The sequence below is a fragment of the Ursus maritimus genome, unplaced genomic scaffold (assembly GCF_017311325.1).
Source record: "Ursus maritimus isolate PB19 unplaced genomic scaffold, ASM1731132v1 scaffold_35, whole genome shotgun sequence".
NCBI classification, from domain to species: domain Eukaryota; kingdom Metazoa; phylum Chordata; class Mammalia; order Carnivora; family Ursidae; genus Ursus; species Ursus maritimus.
Window position 1 is genome coordinate 7,122,036 of NW_024426119.1, and position 9,941 is coordinate 7,131,976.

The window sequence follows — 9,941 nt, forward strand, 5'->3', positions numbered from 1 at the left end:
TCCCAGTAAAATGCCTTGTCTTGAGCCAGGTGGGGATCCAGTGTTTTGTCTCATCTCTGACATCTCAGGGGGGTTTCAGTTGGTTTGCTGGCCAGGCTGTTCGTGGGCTGGAAAACATTGGCCAACCATTTGCCTTGCCCTAAGCTAACAATGGTAAAATCGAACCCCGCCCCAACACACACCCACCCACTCCTTGCCGTAGGGAGACACTTGGTTGATTTCACCCCAAATGCATATAAATACCTATAGCTCAGCCTCCCTTCTCCCAGGTGGTGAAATGGGTATCAGAGCACTGAGCGGGGATGGTAAGATGTGAGGGAAAATTAGGGAGTGGTATGACCAACGGAGGTGATGTAGCCCCCTGGTGGGAGGTAACTATCAAGACAGAGGACAGAGGACAGAAGGAAGGGCTGGAAAGACAGTGAGTACGGCTCAGGAATGTGGGGTAAGAGGTAGAGAGGAACAGGGGAAAGAAGGGTTTCAGAGCTCTGACCAAGGAGGCCAATCACAGACCAACCCGGACTGGTCCTCCACGGCTGGCCGGGAATCCTGCCTCTAACATTAGTGCATTGATTCCCCATCTTCAAAGTGTCTCGAAGGCTTTGAATGAGATCTCTCAGGGTTTTTGAGTTCTCGGTCATTTTAGCATTGCTTCTTAAGAAATAATAGGCCATCAGCAGAGGAAGCTTGGAGCCCATCCAGCCTTTGACCAGTTCTGGCCTTGACCATTGTAGACTGAACAATACAGCCAGTGTCCCGAATGTCATCATGTTCTGAGCTCACATGTGGGTGTAGAATAGAACAGGTGGCAGCCTGGAGATCCCAATGCCCTGGTGCCCTCAGCCCAGACAGCCCAGTGAGGGAGCTCAGCCCAGAAGGGAGACTTCATCCCGAGAGAGCTGTGGGTGGACATCAGACAAGGCTATGCTGAATTAGCCAACCTGGAGAACCCACTGGGCCGCAGAGGCCGTTAGAACGTGAAAATCAAAGGTCTGATGCTGTCCCTGGAAGACGGGTCCTGGACCGGGTGGGAAAGGGACCAGGGCAGTTGCTGTGATGCCCTGCTCCACATTCCTGCAGCCCACCTCGGTGTCCAGCTGCAGCTGTGGGGGACAGTTCCCGTGCATGCTCCCAGCTTCCCATCTGTGTTATAATGATTTGTAAGACATGTGTATGTGGTCATTCAGATGACCACAATATATTTCTCAGATATATTTGGTGTTTGTCCACAGTTTCTGAAAACATTTCCGATCCAGAAAGGTGAAATAAATGTCTTGTTATTACTGAAGGTGACTTATGGACCCCACCCAAAGGCAGGGGCTGGTTGCCAGGAGGAACAGCTGTGTGATTAGAGGGTGGGAACCTCCGGGGAGGGGAAAGTGGCTGTAGGCTGAATCAGCCAATGGCCAGTGACTCAATCATGACTATGCCTTGAAGCCTCCATAACAACCCAAAAGGACTGGGTTGGGAGAGCTTCAGAGTTGGTGAACACCCAGAGGCTGTGGAGAGTGGTGTGCCTGGAGAGGGCATGGAAGCTTCAGGCCCTTTCCCCATACTTCACCTTATGTCTCTCTTCATCTGACTGTTGATTTGTATCCTTTATCACATCCTTTAACAAACTGATAAATGTTAAGTGTTTCCCTGAGCTCTGTGAGCGGCTCTAGCAAATTAATTGAATCTAAGGGGGAGATGGCTGGAACCTCCAATCTGTAGCCAGTTGGTCAGAAGCACAAGTAACAACCTGGGGCTTGCGACCGGCATCTGAAGTGGGGGCTGGGGGACAGTCTGGTAGGGCTGAACCCTTACCCTGCGGAATCTGCTGCAATCTCTGGGTAGATAATGATAGAATCAGGTAGAATTCTTGGACAGCCTGCTGGCGTGTGAGAATTTCTTGGTGTTCTGTGGGGAAGAACCCCACCCAGTCACCCACTCCTGTTTGGAATTGGGTCCAGGGGGGCACCTGGGTGGCTCAGTCAGTTAAGCATCTGCCTTTGGCTCAGGTCATGATCCCAGGGTCCTGGGATTGAGCCCCACATCGGGCTCCTTGCTCAGCGGGGAGTCTGCTTCTCCTTCTCCCTCTGTGTGCTCCCTCCCCCCCCCCAAGTAAATAAAATATTTTTTTTAAAAAAGGAATTGGGTCCAGGAATCCAAGTAGACCATCTCTCTCCTTCTCTGTGGAAGGCTTTTCTCAGCCCCTGCAGGGGAGCCTGAAAGTAGCAGGAGCTTAACACTCCCAAATGACAAACCTCAACCACTGAGCGATGGGCACTGGCAGAATAGAGCCCAGATTTCCCCATCATTTAATGGGGGAAATTCTGAGCTGTGATCTTTAAGTCCCCTCAGAGTGATCCCAGGGGACTGAGCCCTAACTGCCCACACTCAATGTACCCTATCCTGTCTCATTCTCCTTGCTCGCTTACTCCTGCCCGCTCCCTAAAATAAATTGCCTACATCCCAGTCTTCGTCTCATGGTTGGTGTTCAGAGGACAGAGAATAGCACAAGGACTGTCTTGCTGTGATCTCCCCTGCCAAAGAGTCTGTCCCACAGGGCTGGGCTAAGATAAGAATTGTTGGAGGGCTCTGCCTCTGACTGTAACGGATCAGGTGTTTGTTAGGAAGGGTCGTTATCGTGTAGGAAGAGAAAAGAGCTCACCACCTCTCCCTCCCAGATTTTGGGGAGTCCAGGGCTGACTTACTAGCAGCAAGTGCCTATAGATCTCCAATGGACAACCATAGACTTTCATGACTGGAAAGGACCTTAGGGGTCACCTGATCCAACTTTCTGTGATTCACAGGAACCTCCTTTACAACATCTCTGGTGCTTGATTGAACACCTCCAGTGACAGGGAACTCACTACCTTTTATAAGGCAACCTTATCGATTCTTGGACAGCTATTAGAAAGTTCACCTTATAAGAAATGGTCACTGTGGGGTGCCTGGGTGTCTCAGTCATTAAGCGTCTGCCTTCGGCTCAGGGCGTGATCCTGGGCATTCTGGGATCGAGCCCCACGTCAGGCTCCTGGGAGCCTGCTTCTTCCTCTCCCACTCCCCCTGCTTGTGTTCCCTCTCTCGCTGGCTGTCTCTCTCTCTGTCGAATGAATAAATAAAATCTTTAAAAAAAAAAAAAAGAAATGGTCATTGATCTCCCTGAAACTTACCCCCAGTGGTCATAGTTTATCTGTTGTATGTGATGTTTCATTTTCCTACTAAGACTCCTCCAAATATTTTAAGGCCAACTATGTCTATCATATTTTCTCTTTCCAGTCCACATTTTATTGCCCTGACATGTCTCCAAATGAGATGATCTGCTGAGCCTCCTCACTCTGGATCCCTCCTCCAGGCAGCACTGTGAGTGAGTTTGTCAGTGTTCCTCTTTCATAGTGCCCAGATGATGCTTCGGAGTCATACGGCCAGTGCAGAATGTATTTTTACACTGTTATAGCCCTAAGTACATTTCCACTATTGATTCCTAGAATTATAAATGTTGGCAGGTACACAACACTACTGACTCAATTGAACTGTAAAGACACTGAACATCTGTTGTTTTGGTTTCTCAGCATCCCTTGTGCTTTTCTGCAGGTAACAGCACTCTCCTCCACTTCCCATTCTCAAGTGGTTCTGGTGGGATTGCCAACCACAGCACCCTGTGCCTCTAGCAATAGGTTTGGGCCCATGACCTAGACTCAGCCAACACAAGTATCCTGTCCCTGGTCATAGCAATTGGTCCAACGATGGCATGTAACCCAGGGCAGGCCAATCAGAGTCCTTCCCTGGGATTTATTATATGGAGTGGGAAGGGCTGGATTTGCTAAACTGGGATGATGTGCAGAACTCCCAGTTCTCTGCCTGCTATACCCACACACAAAGAAATAGAGACAAGTTAAGAGTGAAGGAAAGAGGAGACTGAAGATCCTGTCCAAGTCCTTGGTCCAGCTGACCTTGAGGCCAGCTCTACATTCGTCCTTTCCAATCAATGTCCCTTTGTGGCATAATCTAGACTGAGTCTGGCTTATGTCACTAGAACAAACTAATACACAGTTCGTTTTTGTCTTCTAATTGTGGAGTTGATTTTTTTTATCCTAGATGAAGGTCTTCATATTTATCCCTATTAGAATTCATACTTTGTCCCATCACTCCAGTCTATAAAAAATTTTAGAGTTTGATTCTGTTGCCCAATCAATTATCTATCCTCTCATTTTTGGTAAAGATGCCCTCTATGCACTTATCCAAATCATCGATAAATGGGGGCGCCTGCGTGGCTCAGTTGGTTAAGCATCTAACTCTTGATTTCAGCACAGGTCATGATCTCAGGGTCCTGGGATCAAGCCCCAGGTGGGGCTCCATGCTCAGCAGGGAGTCTGCTTCAGGCTTCTCTCTTTCCCTCTGTCCCTTCCCCTGCTCTCTCTCTCTCTCAAATAAATAAATCTTTAAAAAAAATGTTGGGGTGCCTGGGTGGCTCAGTCGATTAAGTGTCTGCCTTCATTTTTTTTTAAGATTTAATTTATTTATTTGACAGAGATAGAGACAGCCAGCGAGAGAGGGAACACAAGCAGGGGGAGTGGGAGAGGAAGAAGCAGGCTCATAGCAGAGGAGCCTGATGTGGGGCTCGATCCCATAACGCTGGGATCACGCCCTGAGCCGAAGGCAGACGCTTAACCGCTGTGCCACCCAGGTGCCCCAAGTGTCTGCCTTTAGCTCAGGTCATGATCCCAGGATCCTGGGATCAAGCCCCAGATTGGGCTCCTTGCTCAGAGGGGAGCCTGCTTCTCCGTCTCCCTCTGCCTGCAGCTCCCCCTGCTTGTGCTCTCTCTCTTTCTCCCTCTCTCTGTGTCAAATAAATAAATAAACAAAATCTTAAAAAAAAAATGTTGAGCTGGGCAGAGGAAAAAAGGAGGAGGAGGAGGAGAAAAAGAAGAGGAGGAGAGGAAGGAGGAGGAGGAGAAAAAAGAAGAAACAAGCATCATGTCAGTTTATCAATCAATGAGCGTAGTTTTTAGATGGTTGTTCAAACAATTGTGAACTCACGCTACTGCACTCTCATCTGGCCTACACCCTCTACCCTGTCTCCCAGATCTCACAATTTATTTGATCAGACACTCTGCTGAAAATCATGCTGCACTTGGCATCTGCTGAGTTACCAGTGGATAACCTCATCCAAAAAGGACGTAAGATAAAAAGCCAAAATTGCCCTATTCTTTAAAATGCCCCAAAACTCAGGGCGCCTGGCCGGCTCAGTAGGTGATCTCAGGCCTGTGACTTCAAGCCTCATGTTGGGTGTGGAACCTATTTTTTTTAAAAGGGGGAAAAATGCTCATAAACTCTCAGTAGCCCATCTCCTTTCCTGTGCACCCATGCCTGCACGCACAGGCAGCGTCCCTCTCACCCACCCACCTCTGCCTCCTCTCTCCCTGCTTATCTGCAAAAGATCGGATTTTTTAAGTGGATCAGGTCAGCCTGAAGAGAGAAGAGAGCCCGCCTGTCTGGGAAGAGGAAACCTTTACTTCACAGCAATCTGCGACGTGTAGCACTTGGGAAAGGGAGGTGGGGAGAACGACGGGAGATGCCTATACCTCTTAGCCACGCATTGACTCACGGCAGGCAGCACGCGGACGCTTAGCGCCCCCTCCCGCGGGGGGCGGGGCACCAGGGAGCAGAGGCCCACCCGCTGCTCCAGCCTAGCCTGTAGGAGGCAGGGTGGCGCGCCCGCGGGGCACAGGCTCTGCAGAGGGCTAAGCCAGGCCCGCAATCCCAGCCCCCCCCCCCCCTTGCTAACCACCTGCCATTACCTCGTGCCCAGCCCAGGTGCCATGCTTCCCTCTTCCTATTCCCTCACACTTCATTCCACTCGGATACCAAGTTCCAGTGGCTCTTCCCCTACATGCTTCCGGCATCCATCTCTCTCTACCCTCGGTGCCACATCCTCGTTCGTGTAACCATCCTCTCTTCTGATATTTCTTCTGCCCCATGCGCTCCTTCTTCACTTTCTGGGACTCAAATGACGGGTATATTAGATTGATATTTTCCCACAGGTCTCAGAAGCTTGGTTTTCTTTTTTCTTTTTCTTTTTCTTTTCTTTTCTTTTCTTTTTTACAGATTTTATTTATTTATTTGACAGAGAGACAGCCAGCGAGAGAGGGAACACAAGCAGGGGGAGTGGAAGAGGAGAAGCAGACTTCCAGCAGAGGAGCCTGATGTGGGGCTCGATCCCAGAACACCAGGATCACTCCCTGAGCCGAAGGCCGACACCCAACAACTGAGCCACCCAGGCGCCCTGATAGTAAGGATTGTCTTAAAAAGACTTAAAAAATCTTAAAAATCTTAAATCTTTTTAAAAAAGCCCCTCTTTTTTCTTTTCTTACTCCTACACCTTTTTTCTCTTTGTGTTTCAGCTTGATGATTTCTATTGACCTTTCTCAAGTTCATTGGTTTTTTTCCTCAGCTGTGCCTGCCTATGGAATAGCTTGTGGAAGGACTGCATCTCTGATATCAAGTTTTTCATTTCTAGCATTTCCATCTGACTTTCTTATAGTTTCCAAGTCTCTGTCGAGACTCCCCGTATGTTCATGCAAGTTGCCCACCCTTTCTCACTAGATCCATTAGCATATTAGTCATTATTATTTTAAAGTCCCCATCCAGTAGTTTCAAAATCTGTGTCATCTGGGAGTCTGGTTCTGTTGATTTCTTTATCTTATGACGATGGACTGGGGTTTTTTTCTTTCTTGCCTTTTCGTATGTTTCATAAATTTGTATTGACTGCCCATCCTGTATAAACAGCAGGGACTGAGGTAAATGGTATTTATGGCTGGGAGTGGGCATGCCTCTTCGGTTGGTCTGAGGGGTTGAATCAGTTGAGTAAGGGGTCAGGTAGGGTTTGGGTCTTGTCGTTCCCGCCATTACTTCAGTGCATCACAGGCTTTGAATTCCTCTCGTGGTGGGCTGCTTAGACTGGGTACTGGGGTGTCAGAGGGTTTTCCTGGGTTCCTGCTCCACCCTCAGCTTTTCAGCCCTCCCTGCATGGCTGCCCCTCCACCGGCAGTAGACTGCTCTTGCTCGCCCTGTGGTGCTAGGCTCCTGGAGGGGCAGGCCACGCAGGGGGGTGGGTTGAGGATGTGTGTGTCTGTTGTTCAGCTTTAGTCTTAGACACATCCCACGGGCAAGAGTGAGGCTTTTTCCCTACTCCCTCTAAAAGCCAATTCTGCCTTCTATTTGTGGTTGGTTTTGGGTGGCCCGAGTTTCTTGCCCTCCCCCCTCAGCAGAGCAGACCCTTGCTTGAATCTGTAGCCCGTGATGGCTGATCCTGCTTTCCCTTTGGGATGGAGGGATTTGGCTTCCATTCTTCCTCACTGAAGCAATGGATCTTTGGCTGTGTAAAAGAAGGGCAAAAAGGTTATTATTCCTCACCCAGAAGCAGTTTTGCTTCTATGACTCCCCCTGAAGTGAGAATCTGTTGCCCCTTCCCCAGTGGCTTAAGGCTTTTGCTTATAGGAGAGGATTGTGAAAGCAGCTGAGGCTTTTTGCCTTCCCCCAGCAGCCGCCTTATCAACTCCTGGTTGCTCGCACCACTGAGGAGGAAAGCCCTCTCCCATTTCCTGCCCTGCTCCCACTTTTCCTCAGAACCTCAGGGGAGGCCTATGGAAGAAAGCTTACCTGTGAGTACAACTCTCCCGTGTCTGGAATAGTCTCGGCTATTCTAAACTGACGTGCTAGCCCGCATGGAGCCTTTTAACTTCTGTTAAACTTTTTTTGGTTTCTTCTTACTCACGTGTAGGTCAGCCACCTCGTTCTTATGCTCTGTTAAAGTTGAAACTGTTCATGTGTGTCTGTCCTTGAAAAGGCTTTATTTCATTGCCTTGTGACCTCAGCTTCCTGAGGACGCAAGAAAAGCTATGATTTGCAGATTATCTGGCTATTTCTCATTGCTAGGGTGGGAGAGATGCTTTCTTGCAGCATATTCTATCTCCTCAGTGGAGACAGAAGTCCTCAAGTCACTGTCCTCTCTTTCTTAGACAACTGCAGCCACCTCACAGCGGGCCCCTGCATCCCATTTTGCTCCTCTCCATACTGCACCCAGCGTAAGTCTTAAAATTCTGTAACTATTTGAAACCAGAAGGGACTGAAAAATAAAATACTTGAAATTACCTCCATAAAATCCGAAACCCGGGTCATGGCGTGCCAGTTACCTATTGCTGAGTAACAAACGAGTCCAGAACTCAGTGGCCTAAGCCATGACATTTAGTTGTTCATAAATCTGCGGGGCCTTGCAGGGACAGCTTGTCTCTGTTCCACATGGTGTCAGCTGGGGTGGCTTGAAGGCTGGGCCTGAAGTCATTTGAATCTCTGCTGTGTCTGATGCCTGGGGCCTGAACTGCTGGGAGCACCTCTGTCTCCCCGTGGTGCTTCCATATACTATAGACTACACTATACTCTATACGATGGCTTCAAGGTAGCCAGACATCTTACATGTTGGCTCAGAACTACCAAGGAACATGTTTGGGGGAGTGGGATCGGGTGGAATGTTTTTATGACCTGCCTCAGAAGTCACATTATTTGTCTGTACTCTATTAGCAAGGCAGTTACATAGGTCTACCCGGGTTCAAGGCGAGGGAGTATTGACCCAACATCCCAACAGAGTGTCGCCAACGTACTGTAGGACGAAAGGGTGGGACGAGATATACTGACGTGTCCATCTTTGCAATCTGCCAAACATGATTCTATTTGTTCTGTAATAGTGAAACAATAACTTCAAAGAAATTGAGCTAGAAAATATAAATAAGGGAAAACCCCAAGCCACCTAACTGCATTATTCATATAAGCATATCATTGCCAAGTGTGAATTTGTGCTTCCCTAATCAGTTTAATCATGTGGTACCCGTGGCAGCCCTAACCGTCTTTCTAGATGCAAATCTGATCCTGTCACTGCCCCTCTTAAAATGACCCATTAGTGGGGCACCTGGGTGGCTCAGTCGGTTAAGCGTCCCACTCTTGATTTTGGCTCAGGTCATGATTTCTTGGTCATGGGATCAAGCCCTGCACTTGGCATGGGGTCTGCTTGTCCCTCTCCCTCTGCTCCCTCACCCCTGAAGTAAGTAAGTAAGTAAGTAAATAAATAAATAAATAAGTAAATAAATAAATAAAATCTTAAAAAAAAAAAAAAAAAGACCCATTAGCTCCTTCTTGCCCCTACAATAAAATCCAAGCTCCTTAACATGGCTTACAAAGCCCTTCACACCTGGCCTTGTTTATTAATATCCAGCCTCACCTTTTGATGCTTTCTTCTTTGTCTTTTATGCTCCAGCTATACTGAACTACTTTCCAGTCTCCAAACTTTATTCTGCCTTTAGGCCTATGTACATGCTGTTTTCCCCTTTTGGGACTTTGCTGTGCCCCCATGTTCCTCTCCCTCTATCCTCACGGTCTGACTGCTACTCATTTTTTCTGGACTCAGCTTCCCTAACACAGCCTCTCTCCTACCTCCCACCCTGACTGGCCAACGGCTCTCAGAGCTCCTTCCCATATGCTCTAAAGCTCCCTATGCTAACGCCTTGAGTCTGCAGCACTCGTGATTACAGCGCTCATTAGCGAGGTCATATCTCTCCCTCCAGCATTCCCCGTGGGAAGATGTGGCTTTGCTTTATTCACCACCATGCACAGTGCAGGGGCTCAACAAATATTGACTGAGTGAATGAATCTGCGCCTCAAATAACCCATTTCGGGGTTCAAGTAAACAGCTCTCCCACAAACCTAAGACCGCTATGGCGGTGTCCTGTCGTGAATCTTACAACTCAAGCAGGGCCAAAGCTGGTCAGGGTGATTCGGAAGTTTCAGGAAAATACTGCCTGTTTCATGTGGCTGGAGCTTTTCTCAACCTTGGGGAGTCACTCTACGGCAGGGCCAGGGAGTGGCCCCAGGGCGTTTTCCCTCTTCCAGCAATAGTCCTGGCG